Below are 14,534 nucleotides of genomic sequence, written 5' to 3'. Positions count from 1 at the left end.
AAGTGAAAAAAAGTGATTAATCAATGCTCATCTTTTACTCCCAAAATAAAGCTTTGAATTGTTGGCTTGGCTACTTATGCTTTTGTTAAACATTTATTCAATTTGTAATTTTACATTCTCTATTTAACTCCTAAATTGGAAGCTTACAGTAGATATACGTTAGAGCGACATATCTATGAATGACATATATTTATTGCATTTGTTTTATTGATAACAGGATGCTTGCGTGATGCTACCAGTGCAGCAGCAGTGTCAGCAGCAGTGTCAGCGTGGAAACTGTCATATACGGGAAAGAGAGAGACATGAATGTGTGCTGCACAAACCATGATATGTAGCATCCTGTTCCACATACTGGTCTCAAAATGTGCTGCAGAAGGTCAGGAGATTACGGACCTTATAAGATCAGGTATATTGAGAGAGACCTATTATAATTACCGACACTACTATGGTAAGTTTTGTAGCTACATAATTAGATTTTTGTTGCTGATAATTTTACTAGATGTCATATCACTTCCAAGCGACATTTAATAAGTTATTCAAAGATAATGAAAGATTAATATTTTGTTAGTACCCAAGAATCCAGATACGAAGTGTCTGAAACCATATGGAAGGCTGGTGGAACATGATTTGTACAACATGATAAGTAAACACAAAGAAAGTTGTGCACCTACAGATCATTGGTATTCTGGACATACCCAGAAGGACTTGCAAGAGCAGAGTGGTGATCAAAACCAACCCGTGTATACAATATAGTAGGAACATGTCTTACGACCAAAGATGAAGATGAATATCCAGATACGATACAGAGTTTGATTCTAATGCAGTAGAATATTTTTTTCCATTATATGAGCTGAAGCTATGTGAGTAGCCTCGATTTAGATAGATATTTTTAATGAAAACTTATTGCTGAGATGAAAGTTTTTTGGTTGGTAAAATTATACAATAAAATAATAATGTTAAAAGTAATGCAAAACATAATTTGGTGAACTTATCAAATTCATCATAGCTCTGTCGCTGCCTGTGCTAAAATCTTGTCTGATAGATGGATTTATAAAGTGTAATCAGAGCTGTATTGGCAGATACTTTTGCATAGCTCGACTCAATTCCATTGGACGGAATATTTTACTTGCTCAAAAATGTTATGTTCTACACTACTAAGTGAAAACAGGTGTGTACACACCACAAACCACCAACTGGGTGTGGAAATGGCTTTATTAACATTTTGCCAGAATCAGTTGATTACTTCATTGAAAAGAATTTGATGTTTCGCGTTCACTATTTTGGTCAACTCAAAAAACCGTTGTTTTGTACTTAAATCAACTAATCAAATGTGATTAGTAATATTATTTCTACAAATTGATACTAATAATGACTAGATAATGTTGACTACACATGACTTTTTAAGGATTCGGGTGGATTCACCATCTATTTGAACATACTCCTTTTGACGAAGCAGCTTGCTTATTTTTATCTAGTAACTAGTTTTCGATGTCAGCAGCAACTGAGAGATTTGCTGGTTCAAAGGTCACAAATAACTAATTTCATTTGGCTACTTAATTACCGTAGAATCGTATATTAATATATTAATATATAAGTATATTAATACTTATATTTTACCACAGCATTTAAAAAAAAAGAATATGACAATTTTTCAGTTACCTTATTTGAGTTGTTTGCGGGACACCTATAACAATATATATGTAGCGAGATTTAAAATTTTATTCTGACACTTATAAGCAAATATAAATTAAAGTATATGCCATTGAAGCCAGGTAGCAATCAACTTTAATAGCAAAAGCCGATGTAATACGAGAGAGCGACGGGTAGCCTCGCGGCTATATACATCATTTTGGGAAAATCTAGGCACATCTTTTTCTTCTAAATGTTTTAACAAAAATAAAGTTTAGTTTATTTTAATCTTGAAACATCTTAGCAGTCAGACCACCTCAAACATTAAAAACAATCACAAATGGTAAAATAATATCGATACTTCCTAATAGAATCAACTGAAGTACAGTACAGTTTACTGTTTATAGCATTCAACATCACACCTGTAGCGTTTGAATTATCAAGAGTTTACCAAATTTAATGATAGTTGAATTTTGAGTTGGTGGATACTGAAATGTAAATATTAAAGCTTTTATTAAAAACAACCTTTCATCATATTTCACATCCGCCTACATGGCTATTTTGTGCAAAAAATGTATGTACATGCATCATAATGGTTTATGATACATGTACATGCTGCTACATTACATGTACATGCTGCTACATTACATGTACATACTGCTATATTACATGTACATACTGCTATATTACATGTACATACTGCTATATTACATGTACATACTGCTATATTACATGTACATACATCATGCTTTATAATGGTCACGAATAACAAAGAGCAACCAAAGACCAACGAATACAGAGATACTATTAGAGCAAACCTTACTCTATCAGTATTATTAACTACCTCATCATATCTGCTCAAACTCTCAACTTGTTATAAGAACTCTTCTATAACTTGTACCTCTTATAAAGTAAATTACATGTCGCAAAAAAATTTTGTAAAGTGTTTTAGATTTCAACTATGTAAGAAGTTTCACATAACGTAAAGTATCACTGCGAGTTCTCCAATTTGATATGAATAATGAGTGTCCTATAGTTAACCTTAAAATATCGTCTTACTTCAGTCTGTACTTGGAATAAAAAATGGCACATATGGGTATCTCCATTATGTATGCTAGTACCCTGACAGTCTAGTGTGTCATGAGAGATCATCATGTGTTCCGATGAAGCACAGAGAATAAGTAGCTGCACAAGTATTCTGAATTACTTAAAGCAGTTGGTTGTTGTAGGTGTTAGAGTAGCAGTCTAACAAGCTGAATGAGTTGGAATCTTTTTGAAAGCTATTATTCATCCTTATACTTGTGACAGATAGACAAGCAGACGGACAGGCAGCACTCTCATTATAGGAAAGCTATGTTTTTTTGCGGCATAAACTTTGCTGTCTAGAAAATGTGAGAAAAATCTATTCAAATTGACATAGGTGTGGCGCTTTCTTCAACTTATCATAAAATTACAGCAACCAAAGCAAGCCCTCAATTAAGTGAATTTGTTGGAAAGTTTTCTCAGACTATAACTTGTCTAGTGATCACGGGCTAAAGGGTTATCATCAAACTTGTATCACTCAAAGCACCTTGTGTTATTCTATTCAAACACTTTTTAGATAGAAACTTACCAATTGCAGATTTATGCTCTAAATCTGCAATTAATAAGTTGCACAATAATAATCAATCAAATGTTAAAATTATATATTTGAAACCAAGTGACATAAGCGAATATATTTATAGTACAGGCAAAAACAAAACCAAACATTTTTTAACCAAAAACATTGGCATTGTTTGCTGGACAGTTGTATTCTGATTGCTGCTTTTATTTGAACTCAGTTCATTATCTTGCACCTGGGCTAAAAGGTTATCATTATTTTTGCAAAAATGTTTGCTCCGCGAAAATAGAGATTAAGACAGTTCACATCGACTAGTTCAGCAGAAAAAAGGTTGGGGTCAGCAGAAACTCTGAACTGTTTTGAACAGCCAGAAGATAAAATCGTTCCATGCGAAAGTGACAACCAGAATGCAACCTGCTGAGCAAATGATGCATAAACTTTTGCTTCAAAAACGTTAACTTGGGTTTTTGCATGTCTTATAATTATGGGTTGTTTATGTCACTTGTTTGTGAATGTATATTGATAGAATTTGATAAATTATTATATAACTTACAAGCTTGCAGGTTTATAGCATATTACTAGATTGCATCATTGGATCATACATTCGGCATTCAATGGATCCACACTTATAACTCCTCTTCTATTGCACATAAAAGCGAGTTTGGATGCAAACTGTAGCAAACATATCACTGAGTGCGATGAGCTTCCATGTAACACTGTTAAATATAGTTATAAAGAGTTATAGGTTAGTGTCTGTATGAACAACACTATTCGTATCTACCGTACTGTGTAGTATAAATGTTTGTATGTAGGTTAGCATCTGCAGGTCTTGATCAGACAGCTTTTTAAACCTCGTTATTCCTAGATGTGCTTAACCTTGTAGGTCCCAGATGAGCTTAACCTTGTTAGTCCCAGATGTGGTTAACTCTGTTAGTCTCAGATGTGGTTAACTCTGTTAGTTCCAGATGTGGTTAACCCTGTTAGTCTCAGTGTATAAGCAGAAAGAAAGATGAGCTTAGAAACATATCAACTGACATGTTTACATGCTGTCAATCCATCAGAAGATGTCATGTTATAGAGCAGCCATAACAGCAGCATTATAAAAGTACTTCAGTATTTCAGTTATCATGAGGTCATCTAATGTAACTTTATACAGTCTCATCGCATTTGGTGATTGATAAAATATATTGACCTACACTATTATTATAGATAATGGAATTGTTCATGCAAATGGAGCTCAATTTTAAATTGACAAACACTTTAAATTCACAATTAAATTAAATTTTAGTCGTACAAGTTTATAAAGACCTTTTCTGTTTACTAACCTGTTCATTATGGCTTCTTATTTTGGAATAAGTGTCCAACTCTGTTATGTAAAAAGTAGGCATATTTTCATCTCTTATTGTTTTCATCTCTTATTATTTTCATCCGGTGCCAACGTCATAATATTAATAATTATTTTATTAATACTTTTTCAACTTTTGATAATTTAGACTTTTAAATTTGTTATTGTTATGTTATTTATACCAATAAAAGGGAATTGTTTTAATTCTTTCACTGAAATGGAGAACATGACAAAATTGAGTTGTCTTATCTCAATTTATGACTGCATGGAAAAGAAAAATTGTTCCAAAATCCATGTATAGTTTATATCAGGTCAACTCATTTAGTGGAATAATAGCTGTTTAAACTGGTTAAAGTCGGTACTTTTTGCTATGAATGCAGGTGTATGTAAAAAGGTGGAAGTTATCATATTTACTTTAAAGCACCTGGATGTGTGCGACTGTTTCTGCAGCTTGATACATACCAGCTGCTCAAGCAGAAAGTAGGACTTTATAATCTTTTTTGAAGTCTGAATTTTTCTCAATTTATAGTTATTTTTTGTCTTGGATTTAGACAGACAGAAGGGCAGTCTTGCATTACTCTTATTACAGTAAAGATTGTGGCAGCAAGCAATACTAGTGTTTTGTAATTGGCTTTCAAGGAAGAAACTAAATACAAATCATCAATCTCTATCATCAAGTACTGCCTTGGTGTAATTAAATAATTTTGCAGAGCATTTTTTCTGAATGTTTTGCCAAAAAATGCTTTTCAAAAAATGAAAAAGTTTTTCATTATTTTCAAAAATGATGTACAAAATTGAAAATTTGCAGGAGCTCCTCAGCCGGTTCATTTTACTTCAGAGTTATCTGATCCTACACTGAAGGAATGCAATCCTCAGTTTTTACAATATTAATGAGTGAAGAACAGCAGAGTGAAAGAGTAGAATCCATCAAGTGGAGACAATAAGACTTGATACAAATAGGTTTGAATATGAGATTATATCTACTGATGAGTGAATACTTATTAGCTGATCAAATTCATTACTTTATTACCCGTGCGCAAGTTTGATGAGAATTTAATAGCAAATAATATGTAAACTTTGTTTGACTGACATCAGTTCCCAATTTCTATCATGTACCTCAACTGGTATTCAAGTAGCACAAATTAACCAAAAGAGTTTTTACATTCCTAATATGTACAGAAGAACCAGCAAATCATACAAGTACCAAGTATAAATATTCAGGAGTTGTCTGTTCAACATCTGTTGTATTGCCAGACAACACATTGGTTGGATACAAAGATTTTTTTAAATTAGCTGTTTGTTGATAATAGTTTCTCTTATTTTTTATGGTGTACGTTTACTGAGGATGTATTGAGCAGAATATTTAGCAAAAAGCAAGCACAAAATTTCATCCGGTTTTGTAACCAGAAAAACCCAGAGGCTCAGCAATGAAGTGATGATTTTTCCTTCCAATTTGGAAATGAGTTGCCACAGCATTGAGTTTGAGCAATTGAGCAATTGAGTTTCAATCAATTTTTAGTTCGGTATAGCGATAATATTTAATTACTACGCCTGGTGTCACTAACCAGTATATTGGATGTCACCATTAAATGCCGAGTGTCACTATTATATACCGGGTGTCAATATTACCTGCTTGGCGTCATGTACGCGCCCCTGGAGAAAGGTTTCTCAGTTATTAATTGACCAGCTTTTGTAATTTTTAATCTGTATTTGAATAGATCATCTTCAATGTGAAGTTGCACTGTTTTCACTGATAACAAATATCTCTGTAAAGTTGCAAAAGCTCCTCATTTTCATGGCTTAGAGTTACCAAATGAGACATAAACATTTCAGAAACCTTTTTATATTGTGTTATGAATTGTCTTTCCTTGCTAGAATATCTCATAGTGACCAATAAGAGCTGTTTATTCTGCAAATATTATATAATGTAATAATGAGTATTCTAGTTCTGTAAGTAACAGCTTGTGAGTAAATGGAGCTACTGCTGTGTTGGTATTTACAGGTTATGTCTCTGAAAGACATGATGCTCATGGTTCCTTCTTTATAAGAGCCCTTGTGGAAGCTTTCTATAAACACAGCTGTCATCGGGATGTAAAGAGGCTGTTTGAGGAGCAAGTACTACCTAATAATAGCTATAATATTGTCAATAACTCTCTTTATTCATTTTTCACTTATGACTAAACAGTATCATAGTAAATACTATTATACTTTGAGGTGTTTTTCTCAGCTTCTTAGACACCGCAGATTTGTTAAGTAGGTTTTATTATTTGATAAACCGTAAGAAAACTCTGTTAACTTCATGACTCAGGAAGTAAAATTGTATAGTGACATTTATCCGGTACACTGAAGTATCCTTCACCTTGTGGATAACAAAGAAGGTGAGAGCAAAAAGCATAGAGGTTAACAACAGGTATCCAATAATAAGCAGACAGCAGCCCACCTTGATGTGTTTACCAACTGATGGTTAAAAGCTCTACTTATATCCTGGCTACACGCCTCCACTACCTGAAAAATAATAGAACACTTTTCTGTTTGGTTATTTCATCACAAGCTCTTGCGCAGGAGTTATTGTGTATAGAAGACAACTTCCAATTTATTTATATCAACGTGTTCTCATTTGTTTATAACGATATTGTGACTTTATACTTGTCTATTTTAATATTATAATCAAATGGCTGGTATCAACTATTCAATAAAGTTTCACCTGAATCTGCATCACTCTAGTAATTTGTCAATATAGTATGTTATTTTTGTCTAAGATGTTGTACAGATAGCTTCAGTTCAAAAGCCACAAAACTGAAATTCAATAAATTTTGCCAATCACACACGATTACTACTACACGGATTTATGATAAAAAGTTGGCTCATAATCTACCATCTGTATTACTTGAGTAGTCAAGATTTTAGTAAGCAACTGTTGAATACATAGCAGAATACTTACGTTTGTGCCAATCAAGATTTTGTTTTAGGAAATTAGGACATTTTACAGAAATTTTAGAAATTTGAGAGATTCTAAAAATAGTGTTTAGAACTCAGGTAGTTAACCACTTACATGGCTTCTCATTTAGACCTGGTATACTTGTATGTCATGTTTTATTAGGACCATGACTGAGATAATCCGAAATAGAGGATGTAATTATTGAGGAGTTGTCACACCTGTCACGTAATCAAAAGGGTCACTAAATTTACTTTTAGTGATTCCGTTTGACGCTTTTCATTTACAGTAACCCAAAATCCTAAAACTTTCCAATGTTTGTTGCAAAACCCGCTTTTGTAAATAAAACTAAGCTAGAGTAAGGTCGATATTTCCAGTGTGTTTTTTTTCTGTCGCTTGCGGCGGTTAGTTTAGTATGAGATTAAAACCGCATTTCTGAATTAAGGTATGGACTACTCTACTAATGCAGTGCTGATCATCTGATTTTTGCTTGTCATACAATTTACCGCTTTTAGAAAATATTTCAGGCTCATATAAAGTTGTACTAATGCAATGATGTTTGGTATCTAGCCTATTTTTATAAGGTTTTTCATTATTAATAATAAAAGTGTGTGTACTCATTTGCTTATGAGTGGTGTTCGAGTTTTTGATGGATTTGTTTTCTACCGAGCTCATACGTGTGAGAATTGTCCAGCGAATTGAGCCTGTTGGTTAGCAATTTTATCGTTTGGCATTGTTACGAAAAGGCTGACCTAACTTATCTCCAACTGGTCATGGATCTTTAAATAAATATACATTGGAAAGTTGAGAAGTTGTTCTACAAGTTGATTATAATTGCTCGAAATTAACCCATGAAAATCCTTTGGGCTGCACTGCAAAAATTTGGAGCTTTCAATTTTTATTTCGTTATTTTAAATGTGAATGCATATATTTGATTTTATTCCAATGGTTATTTGTAAGTCTTTGAAACATGACACGATTTATTTCAATTCTCATCGAAAAATTAACAATTCAATTCTCAATTCGTTTGCATTATATGCCCTGTAAGAACTGATTCGATTCTCAATTAAGTGCAAAAGCATCTATTCAATTCTTTAACTATCATCACTTCAATGACTCCCTTCAATTCAATTCTCCCAAATAAACAAAATCAAATCTCAATCAATTCTTACAAAAATTCACTTCTTGCAATATATCACAATAACATTAAACCACAATTGCTAATTTAGCTACACATTTAGCTCAGGCTATTGACTGCTTGTGCAGCAAGTATCAACTATTTCATCAGGGATTTCATTGTTTTTTTGAGCGGAATTAATTCATGCTTCCCATTATGTGCTGGCATACACTTGGTATTTTTGTGGCTAAAGCAGAGTTCGGCTAGCACAATAGTTCTGCACAAGAGTCAATGCATGTGTAAAAAGGAATGTTGTATTTTTTTGTAGTTTAGTGAAACTGCAAAAAAATTGCTATTTTTCAAGCAGTTTGACTAAAATGCAGACAAACATTATTTATTATAAAAATGTAGTAGCCAAAAATATCATTGGTCCAGTGTTAAAGGTTGACTTGCAACAAAAATTTTTTCCTGTCTGTTCAATACCTTCCACAGTGTCTTCTGACCCCAACACATTTTCTGTACAGCTGAACTAATCGATACAGCGGTCAAACAATTTTTTTAGCTGAGCTAAACTTTAACACGTTGTCATTAATAATACAAATTTTTTGCATGAATAAAATGAAACTTTTAACCATGTGACCAGCTTGTTCATGTGTGCAAAGCACAAGTTTTATCCTTCAAATATTAATACAAATTTTGTCGTACAAATCAAAGCTAAGTTGCTATAATACAAAATTACAAAAAAATTTTTGGATTTAAAAAATATCGATGAAATACTGAATCTAGACGGGTTTAGACATGGGATTAGTACGATGGGACAAGTCCCTTACTACGATGTAACCGGTTTCTAAAGAAAAGGGTTAAACAGTTTCTGTGGTAAATGTTATATATCTATATTTAATAATCACTACCAGTAGTACTATCTATATATATTTCTCAAAGTATGCCTGTCTTCTTCTGTATGTATATATGTGGATATGTTGGTACTCATTCCGGCTATAGATCTTAAAATCTTGGAATAAAGATAAAAAAGCCGTTCGCCCGATAGACGCGCTATCCACTGGACCACAGAAATCGAATTGCTACCTTGCCAATATAAATCAGTATATGAGAGCAAATACCCAACAGATTTGTGTACAACGCGGGTTATAGCATAACGTCACGAGAAGCTGTTCGCTTACATTATTAAACGTACTGGCTGATAGCGCGAAAACTAATAGCGATCAGCTCTCACTACTTCTCATTATTTATAAGACAAAAACTTTTTCTCATGATATGTAGTTTGAAAGTTAGAATGGCAAATGTTGGTATATGTTAAATACAAATCAGTTTTCTGTCCAAAGATTTCTATTACCCGGGCAACGCCGGGTAGCGCAGCTAGTCTATATATAAATCTCAGTGTCTGTCTATCTGTACAATCATAGTGGAAAGTTTTAGAAACGAAAAATGGGCTTTGTACTGGGCGCCTTCAGTTCTAGAGGCAGTGTGCTTACTCAATCGACTAGGTATCAAACTGAGCATAGCAATTAATAATAATGAAGATATTCATTACGTCGGTTAAAATATATGTGTTGGTTAAAACATATATGATGTTGCATCACATGTAACGATTACCGGCTGGCCTCACGGCTCAATGCCCGCGTTGCACGGGTAATAAAAAAAATCTTTTAAACAGTTGCAGGTAATGTAGTGTAAAAGTAATATAGTTGGTAAGGTAATGCAGATAAGTTAATGTATATAAACTGTTCTTTATTACCCGTGCAAATGCGAGGAATTCAGCTGGTGCATATACATGTATATACTTATGCAGGTAGTAATGATCATAGTTGTTAATCAACTCAAATATTACCTGCTAGACCAAATGACTAGTATTTATATATAGTCTTGTCAATTAGTTAACTTTGACAATTAGGTAATAATTTATATTTATATATACAGTGAAACATAGATAACTCGCCCTCGGATATAGCGAACACATGGTTAACTCGACTGGATTTGCTTGGTCTGTTCCCACGCAATGATAAATGGCTCTATATAACTCGAACTCAACACTGTTATAACGAACTGTTTTTTGCCCAACGGTTACCGAAACGGTTGCTATCGCTTTAGAAAATCACTTTATTCCAAGCCATAGAGGTAAACCTCAACTTTTCGTAATTCATAAGCGTCGTTATTACCTCCATCGGCAAAATATTTTTGTCAACGACTGTTCTAAAGGTTTGGTGAAATTTGATTTATACTGTTATACGAAGAATAGCATGGGCTAGCCGGGTCACGGGTGCAAGGATTTTCGCCACGCACATACAAAACATAAACAGCATGTTGTTTTTGTTTTGTATTTGCGTGGCGAGAATCCTTGAGTGCGTGACCCGGCTAGCCCGTGATGAATAGTTTTCCGACGTTGATTCCGTGTTGAATCAACGTCGGAATGTTGAATGTTTAAAACGTCGTAAAAATTGTTGTAACTAAACGTATACGTTGTCTTAGCTAAAAAAAACTATTCATCATTTGACCTAAACACAAAATACGTGTGTACATTCAATAAGTATCCATTCAAAAAGCGTGAGTGATATACAATGTACCGTAAACCTCGTAAAACTTTTAATTGAACTGCCTCGGAGTGTTGCTCTTAACGAATCCCAGGTAAAGTAAGGTAATCTTGGCATAAACTTCAAGAAAGATCGGCAAAATTGATCGTGGGTAAAACGCTCAAAAGAAAAAGATGTCTTTTCTTTGAGCATTTCAGCAACGATCAAGTTTTGCCAATGTCAATCTAAAAAACGTCTTGGCAATAACATCACCTCAAACAACAAACCAATCTCAAGTGATAGAAAAATCTCTATACTTTTTGATAAAAACGTTTTAAACTTTACATTAGAAGCATTTAATTTGGAACAAGCCATTTGTGCTTTTGATTTATATTATAGTTTGTATATGTTCATGTATCTACTAATAAATAAGTAAATACATGGACTTGTGACAGTGCTCTGATAACTTGAACACTCTGATAATTCGAACACTTTTGCTCGGTCCCTTGAAGTTTGAGTTATCCGAGTTTCACTGTAGCTATTTATTTTTGTATTAGTTAACTGGCATTAGAGCTCTGAGAGAATGTCGACCATGTAGCACATTAGCTTACCAATTGTGAAAGTTGGAGAATTGCTAACACATATGCAAACTATGCTATGCAACCGTATGGTATTCTATGAACAATTGCTAGACAAATAAAATACTTCCTATAGTATACTAAGCACACTCTGAGTGCATTTCTATACAATCATAAACTATAGTGTGCTACACTAGGACTTTCTTGATGTTTATGTTAGCTATGATGTTTCCGCACAGTATAAACTTATAATATACCCTTGTACAGTATACTGTTACAGTATGTGTAATATACAAATCATGTCTTCCCAGATTTGACCTGGTCAACAATGCAGAGCATTCAAATTTTGCAGTTGTGTTTACTACTAATATGGTGAATTGTTCTATCCTAAGATTTACTAGATAATCTAGTAATTATCTATTATGACTTTATCCTAAACATTGCGACTCACACAATGTCATGCTTGCCCCAAAAATAAAATATCGTTGCAACTTAGCGTGGTCTTTTGGTGTTTTCTGTTAAACTTTGTTTCATTACCCAACAATGAAAAACAGCAGACATCGATGATTTGGTACCTGTAAAAGGAATCACACAGAGCTGTCTTTAGAAGAAGTTGATGGTAGAAATATAATTGTTTAGCTTTTCACGAAGCAAGCATCACTAGTATTTATAAATAGCCTTTAAAGATGCGGTTGCGTCAAAAAAATCGATTAAATGAAATAAAGACTCATAAAAGGCTAAAACATCAGCTACAATTTGATGCCATTTTTGTATTTGTAGACCAACCCTGTCCAAAAATATATGCGTTTGAATGAGGCCCTCTTTTAAAAAGCTCACGTTCCAGCAGGTGCTTCTTTCGTGACGTCACTAATGATACATCTGAAAAGTAACCACGAGCGATAAATATAAGGTTGCTTCATTAGCCAATCATCAGCGCGAAATTTTTTTATAGGTTGTAATAAATGGTATCACTCGTAAAACACGTTGTCGGTGATTTCAAATTTAGGGATTTCACTCTATTATTATATCGCATGGACATCGATATTTACTAAATTAATTAACATCGTTACTTTGATGAATTACTCGATGGACACGTTTTATTGGCGAGCAACATAATTGTAAAAATTGCTGTGAACTTACTGCGAAGGTGACTCCGAGTTTTCTGGGCATCAGGTGGTTAAAGTTCTACGGAGGAAGATCGGAGAATGGAGGTAAATTTATCTTTTACTTTGAGTCTCCTATAGAGTTTCCTGTTGAATTGACATTCAAATTATATTTTCCTGTTTGAGGCTAAAATGTAATTTCCTGCGCGTACGAAATACGTATGTACAGTGAGTTCTTGACGGCTTCTTATTAATCTTTCGCATCTAGCAATACAATGGCTTAGATTGATGAATATACTAAAGGTAATATTTTAGTACTCATTAATACATGTACTAATTAACAAAATTATAACTTTTTGCTAACACTAATAATCGATTTATATTTTTTATCGGTTCACCTAGCTACATTTGCTTCAAATTTTCTGTGGCAGTTTTATCTAGTAAATTAGATTTATGATTTGACTTTAGATGTTCACTTCTCACTTGTAGGAAAGGGAGAAAATCGATTGATCAATGCAAATCTTCAACTTCCAAAACTAAAGCTTCGAATCGTTGGCTTGGCGTACTTGTGCCTTTGTTAAACATTCATTCGTTTTTAAAATTACACTGACAATCTATCTAACTCCCAATTTGAAAGCTTTCAGTAAATACACGTTAGAATGACATATCTATGAATGACATATATTTATTGCATTTGTTTTACTGATTACAGGATGTTTATGTGGTCCCACCCGCTGAAGCAGGTTTGTCAGTGTGGAAACCGCCATAAATGGTAATAAAGAGAGACTTGAATGTGTGCTGCATAAACCATGGTGTTTTGTTTGAGTTTGCTGCAGTAGATGAATTTGTCTTATTGTATCAGCTAAAACTATGTGAGTGGCCACGACTTGATGAATATTTTTAATAAAGCTTTATGCCGAGATGAAAATTGTTTTGCCTGTAAAAATTATATAATAAAATTAAATTGTTGAAGATAATGCAAAACATGATTTGCAAAATATTGTAGTGAATTGGTTACGGTATATGGATGTCCGCAAAACTGGAGAATGTGAGTTCAAGTCCAGTTTGCAGCAGATTTCTCATCCTTGGAACTCTATCCCTATGTATATTCTTTTCTAAGACGCAGCTTGCTTATTTTACTTACGGTAGTAAGAAACTAGTTTTCGGTGTGGGCAATGATATACAGCCCTGCCCCAATGATGTGCGACGAGCTGTCTATCGTTAGTGTGGGTAGCGGCGGAACCTTGCCGATACAAGACCTTATTCTACACAGTTTGCTTGACAGAATTATCGTAGACCGGTAGAATTGGTAGTCGGTACTCAAATGTTTACACAGCATTTGGAGAAAGTGAGTAAGACAAATTTTCAATTTTCGTTATTTGAGGCCTTTGATACATTCATAATAATGTATCTGTAGCAGGATTAAAAATTTTATTGTAGCCAACACGAGCAAATACAAAATAAAATATATGCCAATAGAGCCGCGTAGGACTAGACTTTTATCGCAAATAGCCTATGTGAATACGAGATATATTGACATATATCGTGCGTGACATCATTTTGGGCAAGTCCGGGCATGTTTTTTGGCCTGAGCGTTTTTACCGCGATTAGATTTTTTTTGGTTTTAATCTTCAAATATATTGGCAATGAAATCACCTAACACAATAAACTACAAATTAATTGATAGAGGAAAAAATTC

At 33.7% G+C, this 14,534-nt stretch overlaps 1 pseudogene; it reads left to right on the top strand.

Annotated features, from left to right (window-relative positions):
* The window catches only part of LOC137404685 (fumarate hydratase class I, aerobic-like), a 132,431-nt pseudogene extending 126,941 nt beyond the window's left edge, over positions 1-5,490 (top strand).
* The last annotated feature ends 9,044 nt before the right edge of the window (positions 5,491-14,534 follow it).

The sequence above is a fragment of the Watersipora subatra genome, chromosome 9, assembly GCF_963576615.1.
Source record: "Watersipora subatra chromosome 9, tzWatSuba1.1, whole genome shotgun sequence".
Classification (NCBI taxonomy): domain Eukaryota; kingdom Metazoa; phylum Bryozoa; class Gymnolaemata; order Cheilostomatida; family Watersiporidae; genus Watersipora; species Watersipora subatra.
Note: the sequence above shows the minus strand (reverse complement) of the source record. Positions and strands in the feature narration are given on the sequence as shown.